This window comes from Nelusetta ayraudi, unplaced genomic scaffold (genome assembly GCF_046127955.1).
Source record: "Nelusetta ayraudi isolate G7.1 ecotype Tasmania unplaced genomic scaffold, CSIRO-AGI_Nayr_v1 ptg000060l, whole genome shotgun sequence".
NCBI classification, from domain to species: Eukaryota; Metazoa; Chordata; class Actinopteri; order Tetraodontiformes; family Monacanthidae; genus Nelusetta; species Nelusetta ayraudi.
Genome location: NW_027466110.1, coordinates 1576024 through 1589740, shown reverse-complemented (window position 1 = coordinate 1589740; position 13717 = coordinate 1576024).

Sequence of the window (13717 nt, the reverse complement as noted above, 5' to 3'; positions counted from 1 at the left end):
TCGGCTGTGACACGCTGCGGTCTTCAGCGGGAGCCGTGCGGCAACAAACATTAAAATGCCAAAAGCCCGAAGACGAGGCGGCGCGTCGGTCTTCCTTCGACGCTTGGCAGTCCGCAATCCCGCTATCTCCGCTGTGTACGGAACGACGGAGGCAGAGGGAGATGGCTCAGGGGAAGTTCCCTTCAGAAAGGTGCACGCGAGAGAGCCTGGCGTGTTGATAAGCCGCGTTAAGATTCGGGTGATTTGTGTTTCCAGATAATACAAGAAAGAGAGAGAACGAGCCTGCAGACATTATTCCTCCGTTCATTACTCCTCCGGCTTTGACTATCAACATTTAAAATCGGTATATATACATATGAAGAATTCTCATGGTCAATACGGCAGCATTTGTTCGCCCGACAGACACACAATTAATCTTTCTGAAGGTGTCATCTTTTTTTCACTCTCTCTGCCGTGGATGTAATCTTTTACATCCCTCCGTCCCTCCGGTCCGGAACAATCCACGCTCGGTTCTTCCGTTGACAAATGAACGGATATGCACACTCTGCTCTACGCCGCAACGGATGGCAAACATTAACACACCCTGACGTACACCGTGTTTGTCTAATTCACGATCGACGCCGACACATTTGTCTTTCGGGCTTTGCATGATGGGGAAATGGCAGGTGGAGACGTCGGTTCAATCCCAGACCGCATCGTTCCGTTGCACTTCACTGCGGTACAATTACGACAGTGTTGTGCACTGACATGCGCAGCTTATACTAACTCAGTGGTTTTAACGACGACGTATGATTGTACATTTTGCATTCTTGCTTTCATCTGTCTCAGTCTCTGAGTGCACTTCGCACAATGATGCCCTCTATATAATATTTATCGTAGATGTTTTGAGGGCAGACGTGTATTCTAATGACTTCCTGTGGGGCTTTCTCGGTGCTCGCAGGTCGTATTTGTTTTTTGTGCATTCATTTTTGCCGTCGCTGTCTTTGTGAAAGTCTATTCCCCATTTGAGTCTCGCTCCTCATGTCTTTATAACAACTCCGGCTCCGCTCCTGCTGCATGCATAGCAGCCTAACAGGCATCACCTCCTTCTGTGCAAGGTTAATACCACTTGTCGGCGTCCCCGTAGACAGGCCCCCTGATTATGATTGATCAGCTTCTTATCTCACCCCGCTGTGTGACGAAAGACATTTACCATTTCCCCAACAGCAGTCCTTGGGGAGAGATCATAAGGTGCACCTTGGAAAGTAACTTCCATGGAGAGGGTGGTGGTGGTGGAGGGCTGGGGGAAGGAGGTAGGGGGGGTATGTGGGGGGGGTGTAGTCTTGCGATGTCATCTGCATCTCAACGAACTCGTCGCGAACCGGGAGCCGCCAGAAGCCGCAGCGTTTGCCGCACTCTGATTGGCACTCTGACCTGACAGGTTTGTTAATCGTCACAAATTCTTTGCGATTACAATCAGTCATCCGCGCCTCCTGCCGCGGCGGAGGCAGATTTATGGAAATTAGGGCATCATAATCCTGATCAGGTTGTGTCGGCTTATTGTGCGCGCCGTAGCTGCGCGACCCCGCAGTAATTGCCTCTCACAGTTTCCCTAAATCTTGCCTGACATGGCAGCAAATCCTCGGGTTCCCGTTGTTTTCATACCGGTGACCTTGGTGCGGCGTCAGCGTCGCCAAGTCGGCATTGATCAGAATATCCAGGGGAAAAAGGTGCTTCGATTTAAGAGTCGGCGTGCATTTCTGTGCAGCCTTTTCTTCCTTTCGCTTAAATACACGCAAAAGAAATTAAAATAATGGAGATATTTCCCTAAAAGGCCCTTTTTCACTGCGAAACAAACTGCACAGGAACCAGCTGAAATGTGAGTCCTCAACAGCACTTTAATTACTCTAAAATACTGATAACATTGAATTCCTTCATGTCCTATAGACGATGCATAATGGCTTATTAACTCCACATAATTGCCAATAATTAGAAAAGGGTTTTCGGTCTTTTGTGTGAAAACCCGAGGTATATTTTCAGCATTAAATGACATTTGTTCCCCTTCCAGCCGTAGTGTATTACTACAACTCCACTTTGTCATAGACAACATCTTAAACTTCCTTTATTTGTTTGACCAGTGAGACTAAGATGATTCCTCAGGCAGCAAACAAGCCTCCCAGTCGTGCAGTTGGCGGAAAAATTTGCAATGGTAAACGTACGAGTGCTGGCGGACGTCTTCGCCGACGATGAGCAAAATGAGCTGTGTCTCAATGCTGCCAGCGAAAGAAGAAAACCCCCCTCTATCTCTGTCCACCATGTTACCTTTTTGCCCAATGGAAGGTTCGGAAAGTCCTTGTCCCTCGAGAAACACCCCAATCAGAAAACACTTTTGAAGTAATTCAACAAACCCTCAGCTAGTTGGTCTGTGTACGCCAATGCCAATCACAAAATTAAAATAAATAAATAAACCCTTCAGTGTGCCCCCCTCCCTCACCACCTCCCTTTTTTTTCAGCAGCCACACTGTGGGAATCCCTCCTTGGCTCCACTGAACTAAATCTTGTTCTGCATGTCCATCTGGGAAAGACCCCAAAGAAAATATTTGGCTGAAACAAAGCAAAAAAAACAACTTGGCAATAATTGGACAAACCTTCTGAAAGTCACAGTGAAGGCAGGGTAATCAAATTTCTCCACGACTCAACGCCCCTGTGGTGCCTCCGTATTTAACTATAGTCCTACCAAAGCCAGTCAGAACTGGAGAAAATCCTTTGGTGCTGTTTCTCTGCCCTCCCTAAAATTTGGAATATCCATTTTTTGCTAAATTGACCCAAACTGCATGTGTTCAAACTGTAGCCGCTGTTGTTTATGGGCTCACGCTTTTTGTTTTTTTTGACAAAACAGTGTCTTACCAAATGGGTCTCCACCCTTAAAGGAGATTGGTCAGGCCAGAGTTGTATTTTATTTTATTTTTTTCTTACAAAAAAAGCTGACCCCTTTTTTTATGTGTACATTTTTATAATTTTCTGGGGAAAAAAATTGAGACTTGGATTTGCCTGAAACTCACTTTTTGTCCACTGGATGCGTCTCGGCAGCTGTGCTGTTAACGGAGACTTTCCCTCCTGAACTTTGCTGGCTGGGTTGTGGTTTGCTGTTTTCCCTCCATCGCTCTCAACCTCCCATCAATTCTTTTTGTTCCACACATACACACACACGCGCGTTATTGGTGGGTGTGGAAAGGTCAACTGCAGCCGCGTCAGAAGCTGTAAAAATCTGATCCTTGACCAAAGTGTTTTGCTGCCTCGGTCTTGATCTCACCTTAAGAAAACAAGAGGGTAGAGGGTAAAGAGTGTGTTGTGTTTCACCAACGACCAAATGCTCTAATCAGGATTGCCCCAATTTCACTAGGCCGCTATTAATAGGACCCTATTAAATCACCAGTTCCATGTTTCCTTTCCCCATCATTTCTCTCTTATCTCACTGGGTTGTAGGAGGGGTTGTTCCCTGGACAAGTTGCCAATTTATCTCTCAGCCAACACAGACTCAACCCTTGTGGCGATTTGAAGTTAGATTTTGTGGCTTTACATCTTTTTAGCATGGGCAAGCACAAACAACAGTGACAGACATAAAGCCTAGAAGATGTCGGGAAGCATCACAATTCTGTATTGTGACACCTGGACAAGATCTAAACAAGTCTTGCGGGTCCCTCGTTCAGACTCACAGGACTTCAATCAAGTGCGTTTACATGGCACTAGAGAAATTCTAATTATTGCCTTAGTCCGATTATGATCGGAGAACTCACGTGCATGTAAACACCTTAGTCCAATTATGATCGGAGTTTGAGAACTCCGATTGGAATCGGAGAACTCCGATTGAGACACCCAGATAATGCGATTGGAATTCGAATTTCTCTGCCATGTATACGCCTTAGTCCGACTGTTAACTGGACAATGCGAGTGCGCACGCGCCACGCCTCCCTCTTGCGACTCATGACCGCACAACTACGTCGTCTAACAAAACAGACAGCGCGAAACAACCTGGCAAACGTGAATAAGAATGTTCGCATTTGGGGAGAGGATGAGACCGGGGTGATGCTTTCTCTTCTAAAAGAGACGGACTTATGAAAATAACGCGCAACGGAGACCTTTTTAAAAAGGTAGCGCAGCAAATGCAGGGCTCCGGCTTTGCGCACCCCTGAACAAACACGTATTCTTTCGTATTTATATTTCTACCTTTTCGTTCACATTTTTTGTAAGTTAGAAGAATTTTAACTTTGTTAATAAAAGCACAGCAAAGAGATGTTTTTCTGATTTGTTTTTATTTTGGTCATTTCGCTGTTATTCTGCTGGAAACGGCGTGCAGCGGCACAAGCTTCCTCCACGGTCGGCACTTTAATGAGCGTGTGTATAACTGAAGACACCGTTCCTTTGCAAAACCTGTGCACAAACTATCACACCAGTCTGCTCCGAACCCGAATCCAACAAGAACGAGAGTTTCGGGTCCGTAGCGACGGCAAAAAGCGTAGCATCGAAGACATTGTGTTGTTGTAGCCCTCCAACAGCAGACAACGTTCTTGTCTGCCTTTTAAAATCACCATGAGCACAAGAAATAGGGTACACCTTATCTGCTAAGCAAGTAACACGTACATTATGAACTATCGTTCCATATCATAATGATTTAATATGTCAACCGAAAGCAGCTGACCAGCTGAAAAGACTCACTCCAGCCCCCAGTGTTGGGAGGATGACACGTTCCCGTCAATAATTCGAATTTCTCAGCTGCATGTATACGGGGACAAGGTGAGAACTCCGATTGGATTATTGCTTAGTCCGATTAAGCTCTGCATGTAAACGCACAGTGACTGACACCCATGTCTAATAATAGCTTCCATTTTTAATGGCCAATTCTGCAATTCTGTCCACCATGCTTTTGGAAATCACAGCGCCCATAATGACGTTGTTAAGAGTAAAATTAAACCCTACAGCACAAACTAAAAAACAAAAAACAAAACATGAAACAAACTTTTAATGCCAAATCCCCCGAACTTTAAACGCAGTGTGCCCAGCTGTCAGTGGGAATGTAAAACAATGATCGCCATTCAATCAGTTTGGGCCTCGCCAGCAAACCTGCTGATTGCTAACCTGCCACCCGTGCGCAGCAGAACAAGCTGCTGAAGAATTAACCCAACGTGGCATCTCTTGCCTCGCCTATGCTACATGTGAGGGGGAGGGGCCGCCACTCATCCATGACTCAATTACAAGAAGACAACAAAAGAGCGGGCGCCATTAGTTGTGTCTGGGATCCACGTGGCAATCATATTTGAAGCTCATAAATTGAATTAGAGAGCGGCGTGTGGAGCAGGTAAAAGGCAGGCACAGGAGAGCTCTTTGCTCGTCAAGACTAATTGTGTGTCTGGGTGTCACAAAGGCCCGAATAGAGACAGCGGCGGCGTAATCAGAGGGCCACGCTCGTGCTCATCAGCCCAGAACCTTTTTCTGCGTCACTGACTCCTCCGACTTGGGCCTGTGTCAACATTGGAGCTTAGGCGGTTGTTCTGATTGCAGCCTCGCCCCAGTAACAGTTATTTTTCTGAACAGGCGGAAAATTCCAGGGAAACTGTTAGACAGCGAGACAAATTGCGCAGGTCAGCCGGCCCGCGGTGGCAAGATGATATGTGCCGCTGTGGACTGTGTTAACCTAATAGATACTCACCAACCACTTTTTTTTTTAGGTTCAGACCTTTTCGTAATAAAGTGGCCGGTGAGTGTATGTATGCAGCTGCATTGCTTCAGGGTTGGAGGTTTAGTGCATTCAGAGATGCCGTTCTACAGACCTCAGTCGCAGCCAGTGGTTATTTGAGTTCCAGTCACCTTCGACAATGTTCAGTTTGAACCTCATCAAGTTGTCACTGCATTGACCATGCCTCGTTAAAATACATATATGTATATATCTATATATATAAATATATATATATACATATATATATATATATATATATATATAGCCCTGCGATGAACTGGTGACTTGTCCAGGGTGTCCCCTGCCTTCGCCCTAAGACAGCTGGGATAGGCTCCAGCAGACCCCCGTGACCCTGACCTCAGGACTAAGCGGGTATGGAAAATGGATGGATGGACATATATATATATATATATATATATATATATATATATATATATATATATATATATATATATATATATATATATATATATATATATATATATATATATATATATATATCCACAAAAGTGGATCACTGAGGAACCGTTCAGCATTCAGGAATCAAAGCAGTGGAACATCCATCTGTGTTCCCTCGACACATCCCGCTCTGCTTCGACCCTCTGCACCCTCTGCATTATAAAAAGGCGCCATATTTGTTACTCTTTCCGTATCAGTGGTTCACTCACAGCAGGTGAAGGACCCACAACAAACCCGCCATGAGAATACATACGGAAGAAGTGGTGTAAGCCCATGGGGACGTCACGAGTGCCTCAAGGCCAAAAATTTACGAGGTCTTCGGAGGATGTTGGTTTTTTTCCCCCCGTTTTTTTCCGCTGCCGGTCCTGCTGCTGCATTCACCAGTCTTAGAAGTCAATATCTGTTTCCTGTCTGGAAAGCAATCTCAGTGTCAAGACCTCGTGCCACGCAGTGTTTCTACTCACCGGCTGCCTTCCCCTGATAGCGGCGGTGGGAATAAATGTTTCATAAATACACGCAGAAATGTGCGCAACCTGTTTTTTTGGGGTTTTTTTTCGGACGAATGCGAATACCTTAAGTGTTGAGCACTTCCTGTATCTCTCCGCGCTGTCTGTGTTTACTCTGACATGCGCTCCCGAAGCCCCTCAACAATGCATAGGTAAGGGGGGAAAGAAATAACCCCCCCCCCCCCCTCCCCCTTACGCCTGCGGCGTTTAACGCTTCCCCATCAAACGAGGGAATCTCTACATTGAAAATTGCATCTAATTAGGAACACATCTATGTGCTGACTGGAGAGCTCAGACAATTCCTCTGTTAACCCGGAATGGTCACACAGGTGCCAATCATCACATTAGTGCTGCAGAAAATGGATGGTCCTTGGCTGGAATATTCACTCTCTGCAAGACAACAGAGTGAAAGACATCCCGCACCTGGACGACGCCGAATATCTTTGCATCATTATGCTTTATAGCAGTTATTGCCTCGAAAGCATCCATCTTGGAAGGGTATTGCAGCTTCATTCCTCTTCTGGCTTCTAATCCACTGACTTCTTGAACCTGAACCTTTACTCTAATCTGTTGTACTTGGCCAAAAGGAAGCGATGGGCTTACTGGCTCAAAGCCCCGACCAGACAAGACCGTTCCTTTGTTCTTCCAGCCCTCTGAAGCTTATCGATCTTCAAGAACCTACATCTTTAGCTTAGCTGTGCGGCTTTGCTGCACGTGAATGAGAGTGGCGGCTGTTAGCAGGCCAAAGAAAGACAGAAAATATAAAAAAGGGTAAAAAAAAAAAAAAGAAGAAGAAGTAATTAGAACAAAAACATTTTGGCGGATAATGTCTTTAATTTTGGATGATTCTTATCAGGTCAGGGATATCAAAACAAGGTATATGTACAGTAGGTTGTAGATATAAATTGAAAAAAAAAAGAAATCCCTCAACGGGGGAAAAATAGTAACAAACTAACACAAATGGAAATATGCAGTGTTTCTCTCTGAGGGATTTATTCAAAATAGAGAAGCAGTGTGGAAACAGTGCAGCGGTGAAAGCAAACAGGCTGCGTGACCTCAGCTGAGAATGACAGTATATCCTGAGGGATTCCCGTTTCTGATCTGCTCCTCGGTGTTCTTCACAGTGTGAAAAGCCTTTTATCATTTCTCTCTCGCTCTCTCGCCCCTTTTCCATATCTCTGTACATTAAGTTCTGCTTTCCCCCATACCATGTGCCCACGACTGTTTTCTGCATTGGTTTTTCTCAGCCTGACGACCCGATAGGAAAATATTTATCTTATGATATATAATATTTATCGTATTATCGTGGGATCCAAAAATAAGCCGTACAGATGAGTTTAGAATTCTAGAATTCCATTTTTTTCACTAGCAGGTTGTCTTGATGTTTTAGGTTAGTTTTCCGTATAGCTTCAAGTTGATGAAAACATACATGGAGGATAATCAGCATTGCCACATGGTCATCACTGTTTTTAAAAAAAGAAAAAAAAAGAAAAAAAAAAAGATGCTGGGTAAAAATCAGGGAAAATCTGGATTAGCCTAGAAAAGAAGACATTGCTGAAGTTTTGGGGATAATGATCCTTGTGCATTCTAGTGTGTGGTCCACGTCAACCCTAAATTCAGTTGTATTTCAGTTGAAATAATCAAAGCAACATAATATCCTCTTATATTTGTTTTCAACAATGGACTTGAAATTGACACAAGTTCTTGAAGAAGAAGAAGAAGAAGAAGAAGAAGAAGAAGAAGAAGAAGAAGAAGAAGAAGAAGAAGGAACGATGCAGTGCAGATACTCAATATTACCCTTAAAGTTCAATTAGGTCTTGTGATGTTGATGGATGGATGTCAAGCCAAAGCGAATCAAATTTTCCCTTTCCTCCCTGTAAAATGAGGAAAGGCTGGGTCGTGATGAATGGTGACATTTATTCAATTTTGGGAGGGGGGTATTGTAGCAGGCACTGTCAAGAAATATAAATGGATGTAGTTTCCCAAATGTATTTTACCAGGAGAAGGGGACTTTTTTTTTCTTTTTATTTCTCTTTAAGGTGTGCGGTGAGCGAGAGAGAACAGTCACTTCTAATTTTCAAATGGCTCAACAAATAACCTGGGAATGAAAATTTCAGCTGATATTGCACAAAATCTGTGCAGAAGCGTTGGATCTTGTGATACCTCAACTTTAACATTCAGCTAGAAAACTTTGCTTGAGACTCAGTGTGTTTTTACAAGTATCGCCACAGAGTACTGTTTCCAATATATTGCTGCATATTTAATTGGCGGAAGATGCTGTACGCGGTCTCAAATAGACCTATGACCTACAGTATTTAGACTGTGAAATGTAATTACAGTTTGATGCCTGTTCAGCAGACCTTTTGAAGAAGTACAGGGTTTTTCTATTTCTATCTATGTCTTATTGACCACATCCAGAAAAAACAATGAAGAAACTCCAATCCATTCTGACAGTATCTCCACAGGGGAAGAAATTAAGGCACATGTGGAATTAGCATCGGCTCAGATCAGGAAAAGAAATAATGTGGGTGTTAGCTGTCCATCATTAGTACAGGCGCGGAGCTTACACAATGAATGCAGAGTGGAGAGAGTGAGTGTGGGCTCCAAAACACCACCTGGTTCTCCCATCCTATCTGAAAAACACCCTATCAGACCACATTCGCACAACGTCACAAGTCAATACAAGAGAAAGGGAATTTCTAGGAAGTCCAGAATTAGAAAAGTATACAACAACAACAACAACAACAACACAGGATATACATCAGGCCAGTCAAACTTCAAGAGTTACATTTTTTTTCACCCCACATACTTTCAATATTCTGATCTATTATGCCATAGAAAATCCTCAACTTGCGGCTTCAAGAAAAAATTAATTACAGTCATTTGTTTTCGTGTCCGCCTTGATGGCACTCACTTAATAACTGGTTGATGTATTTATGAGTTTACTCACTCTTTTTTGCAGACTTGAGCTGTAAAATTTATAGGCTGGGGTTTGCATTTCACATGAATTGTTCATTAGTTGAGCAACAAGGTCTCTGAAGGGTTGGGAGTTATGAAACAGAAGAAAGTTGCCACAATAGACGGTTGTAACCTTTTTCTCTCCATTCAGACAAAAGCTTTTTCTTTAAAATCAGTAAATCCAGCAAATGCTGCTACATTTTCACAATTTTCCACTAACAATGTTTATCAAATTCACAGGTGACTTGTAAAACATCCTAATTGGTACTTCCCAGCCTTCTGGTTGTTTGCTGCATTGTAACGATAGTTCGCATTTCGGACTCGGATCCCAGCAGTATCCCAGTGTGTGGCGGTGACTCAGACTACACTACTACTGAGGCTGCAACAGGCTCAAATCATCTGTTTTCGTTCTCTCTGTTGGTGGTGAGAAATGCGCCCGTCTCATCTTCTTCAGAGAAACTGTGATGCCTTGCGGTGAGTCAGACCGTTGGCAGCCTAATCCTCTCAAACAAAAGTATTACACAGCCCACCTAATCCCACTGCCGCTCTGTCACGTGTCACTGCCATGCTAATGATGCATCGTTAGTATTGCCACATTTTCAGTGTTTGAGGGTAGCAGCCTGGCTTGCAGACACACGTGGCACTTTTTTTCCCCCCAATATACGGTTTAGGTCGTTGCATGAGCCAGCCTGCTGTTTAATACATGGATGGCTCAGAAAATGCAAAAGAAAACAATATTTTATTTAAAGTATAAAATGTTTGAGGTGAAAAAGCTAACTTTACTCCCTAAAAGACAATAGCAATCCAGAAATTATAATACTTTTGTTTTATTTATTTTGTCCGACGTTGCTCATGAAGCCATGACATTGGCGAAATGGTGCAAAACTTCAAGGCCAACACTCATGATCATATTGAGGCACAACATCATGGCATTGGTCCGACAAATTCCCCATTGGTCGGACCTCCCTAACCCTAACTGTAACTGTAACACTAACCCTAACCCTAATGGGAGGTCGGACCAATGGGCAATTCCCACCGCACCACCGCACACAGCAGTTGTCAACAGTTGGCTTAACTGTGACGTCATGTGTTCATTTACTTCATCACTTACTGTAATTTGTCTCTGCGAACAGAAATCTAGAATCGACAAAAGCACCTTGAATTGCTGCATGTTTGCATGGTGCTCTTTGAGTAAAGTTTCCTGCCCACTTTTAGCATAGGCTTTTGACAGGATGTTTCCCACCGCCGCACCAGTTTCAGGCTCCAGTTGAACATCTCACTCAGTTGATAGACACTTATACCCATTACGAGCTCGAGGCTGATGCAGTGCAGCCCTGCTGCTTTCCTCGCCCTCAATCTCTTGAGCTGCTTCCTCATTGGGAGGGTCATGAGTGTCATGTCAGCGGTGCAGGCAGGAAGTCGGAGTTCTTGAAGATAGATCAGCCTTCAGGGTTTTCCATATTCCAGTAACATTAGCGCTCTACAGCTGCTCATATCTGGTGATGGTAGTAGTGTTTTAATCATAGGCGAAAACGCAAAGTAGCTCACTTTATCGTTTATTCCTCCAGAAGATTTGGAATCAATTTTGCCCCATCGTCGTATGAAGTCTGAGCTGGTCGTACGACTGCGGGGACATGGGGGGAAACACTCTGAGCTCCGATGAGGGAACTCCCGAGGGCGAGATAGTGATGGCTGAGGGTGATTACTCCTCAGAGCCTGATACACTAAAGCTGATGAAATGATGAAGCCGGCGAGTCCGGGCTTGCTGATGAGGCAGCGGAGAGGAGCAGAGCCAGAAGACTGAGAACGATGGAGAGATATGCTTTATTAAGATCAGCAGTGACATGATGGTGTCATAATAAAAATACTGGAGTGTGCTGTTGGATTGCTGATATTACAATTGCGCCTTGGCAATGACAGCAGGAAATTACGAATGTGGCACTTACGAGAGGTGTGGAAGTGAGGACAGGCTGATTTGAATGAAACATCATGGAGTCACTTTGGTGTACCTGGAAAAATGAAGCTATTGTGTTCCCAAATAATGTAATTTCATTTTTCTCAAATGTCAGCTGTTTAACACTAAAGTTGCTGTTAGACCAGATTTGGCAAAATAGCAAAAAAAAAAAAAAGAAAAAAAGAAAAAGGAACAATACAGTGTTGCTGAAAGCCAATGTAAATAACAAATTATCGGTAACACTTCCTTTTAATGTCAACAGTAGCGTAAATATCTTCCAGGCCCTGTCAGTGTCAAAATGTGTTAGATCAGGATACCAAAAAATCTGATTCTTTTGAGATTATAACAGTTAGCATACTAGCAGGAAACTTAATGTGTACTCTTTTCTTCCCAAAAGCATTAAAATAATTGATAAAGAATCCCATTATACATTATCCCAGAATACCATTGGAATTGCATAATTTGTATCGTTTTCCATCCCTACATCACATGATGAGGAACCCTAAACCCTAAAAAAAGTATGGTTGACTTTTTAAAGAGTCTCAACATGCTGTTATGGCGTTGCTAATAAGACGTGTCTCTTTTATTGAGGTTCTCATTTGGCAAAGAGCTACCTGGTGTCGGAAGGACACAACTTGACAGCAGTTGGCTTCATTGTTGTGACAAGAGAGAGGGGAGATCTGGAGGATCACTCTGGACCCAGAGAGCTAAACAAAGGAAGTACAACAAGGGGCACTGACGCTGATTGATGACGTGAAAACCTTGTCCATCATCACCCCGTGTGTGTGCGTGTCTGAGTGCGCTCGTACAGGGCTGACTGTGGCGCTGGAGGCGGCCATTTTCCTGTTGCCGGTCAGGGAGCGCGCTCCATTTCCTAACCTGTCAGCTTGGACAAGCTAAACACGGGGCTTTTTGACACCGGCATTTTTACATCACTCGGTCTCGCTGACAGCTCCAATCGGAGGCAGCTTTGACATGGTGTCACTCAAAGCACTGATCTCCCAACCCTCGCGTCAACTTCTGTATGCTGTGTGTGTGTGTGTGCGCGGAGTGAGAGTGGACCCCTCCAAAGGTCTGATGAAAACAACAACGAAAACATTGTGTGAAGAGACACCGAAGCCGTAGTTAATCTGTATGGAAATGACCATTAATACTCTCGATTCCCTCGGATGCTGCAGAGGAGGCAGTCCTTGTATTCGGGAAGAGCAAAGAATGTCACATCAAGCTCGTTCCCCTCTCATGCGATATGTGGCACAACTTGGGGGTTTTCCCATCTGGTCTGTATGTCCTTTGTAGATCTGGAAAAGAACCAACACCAGGTCTCCTAGGCTTTCTGTGAAGCGTTCCTGCAGGAATATGGGGTATTAGGCCCGCGCTCTGTTCCTGGATCAATGAAGCAGGATTTGCTTTCTAGGGGGAGTGTTGGGTAAGGCCAAGGTCATCCTTGTTGATTGCTTTCACTGATGTGATTCTGAGGCGCAGCCAAAGTTGGAAGGTGTGTCTCCGACTTTGGATCCTTGGGTTTGCATTCCTGCCCAATCTGAGGTGTTCTTGGTACATCCAAACCTTGGATGTGCTCCATGTAGATATTCTTAGAAAACACTAGTCGAAGGAATTCTGCAGAACATAGGACCTTTCAGACAAACCTTGACTCTGTCGTACTATTCTCAAAAATGACTTGTTTCAGTGAAATCGTCCCAGATGGCTTACACACGATTGCCCTCCACATCCTCCACTCGCCTCTCTACGGGGGAAGGAAACAACCTTGTCTTCCGGGGGTTAACATTTAGAACATGCGGAATGTTAAGGACGTGGCCACCATCATCTGTGACCACGCAGAGAGCGACGTGAAGGGATCAATTTCTTCCAGCCAGAGCTGGGGGAACAACACTGTGAAGACCCGTCCTGTCATGCATGGACGCCTGGCTGCAACATCATTACACCCCAACTCAACCCCCCCACGCCCTCCCCTCACTGAGTTGATGGTGTCAGGAGCTGATGATGACAACATCTTCCCAGTGAGGCATTTGCAGGAAAAAAAAAAATCATATCATGGCTGTGACTTCAGCCCTTCCTCTTTTTAATGTCTCTTCAATCCTGGGTTGACACTTACCTCGCTCATAATTC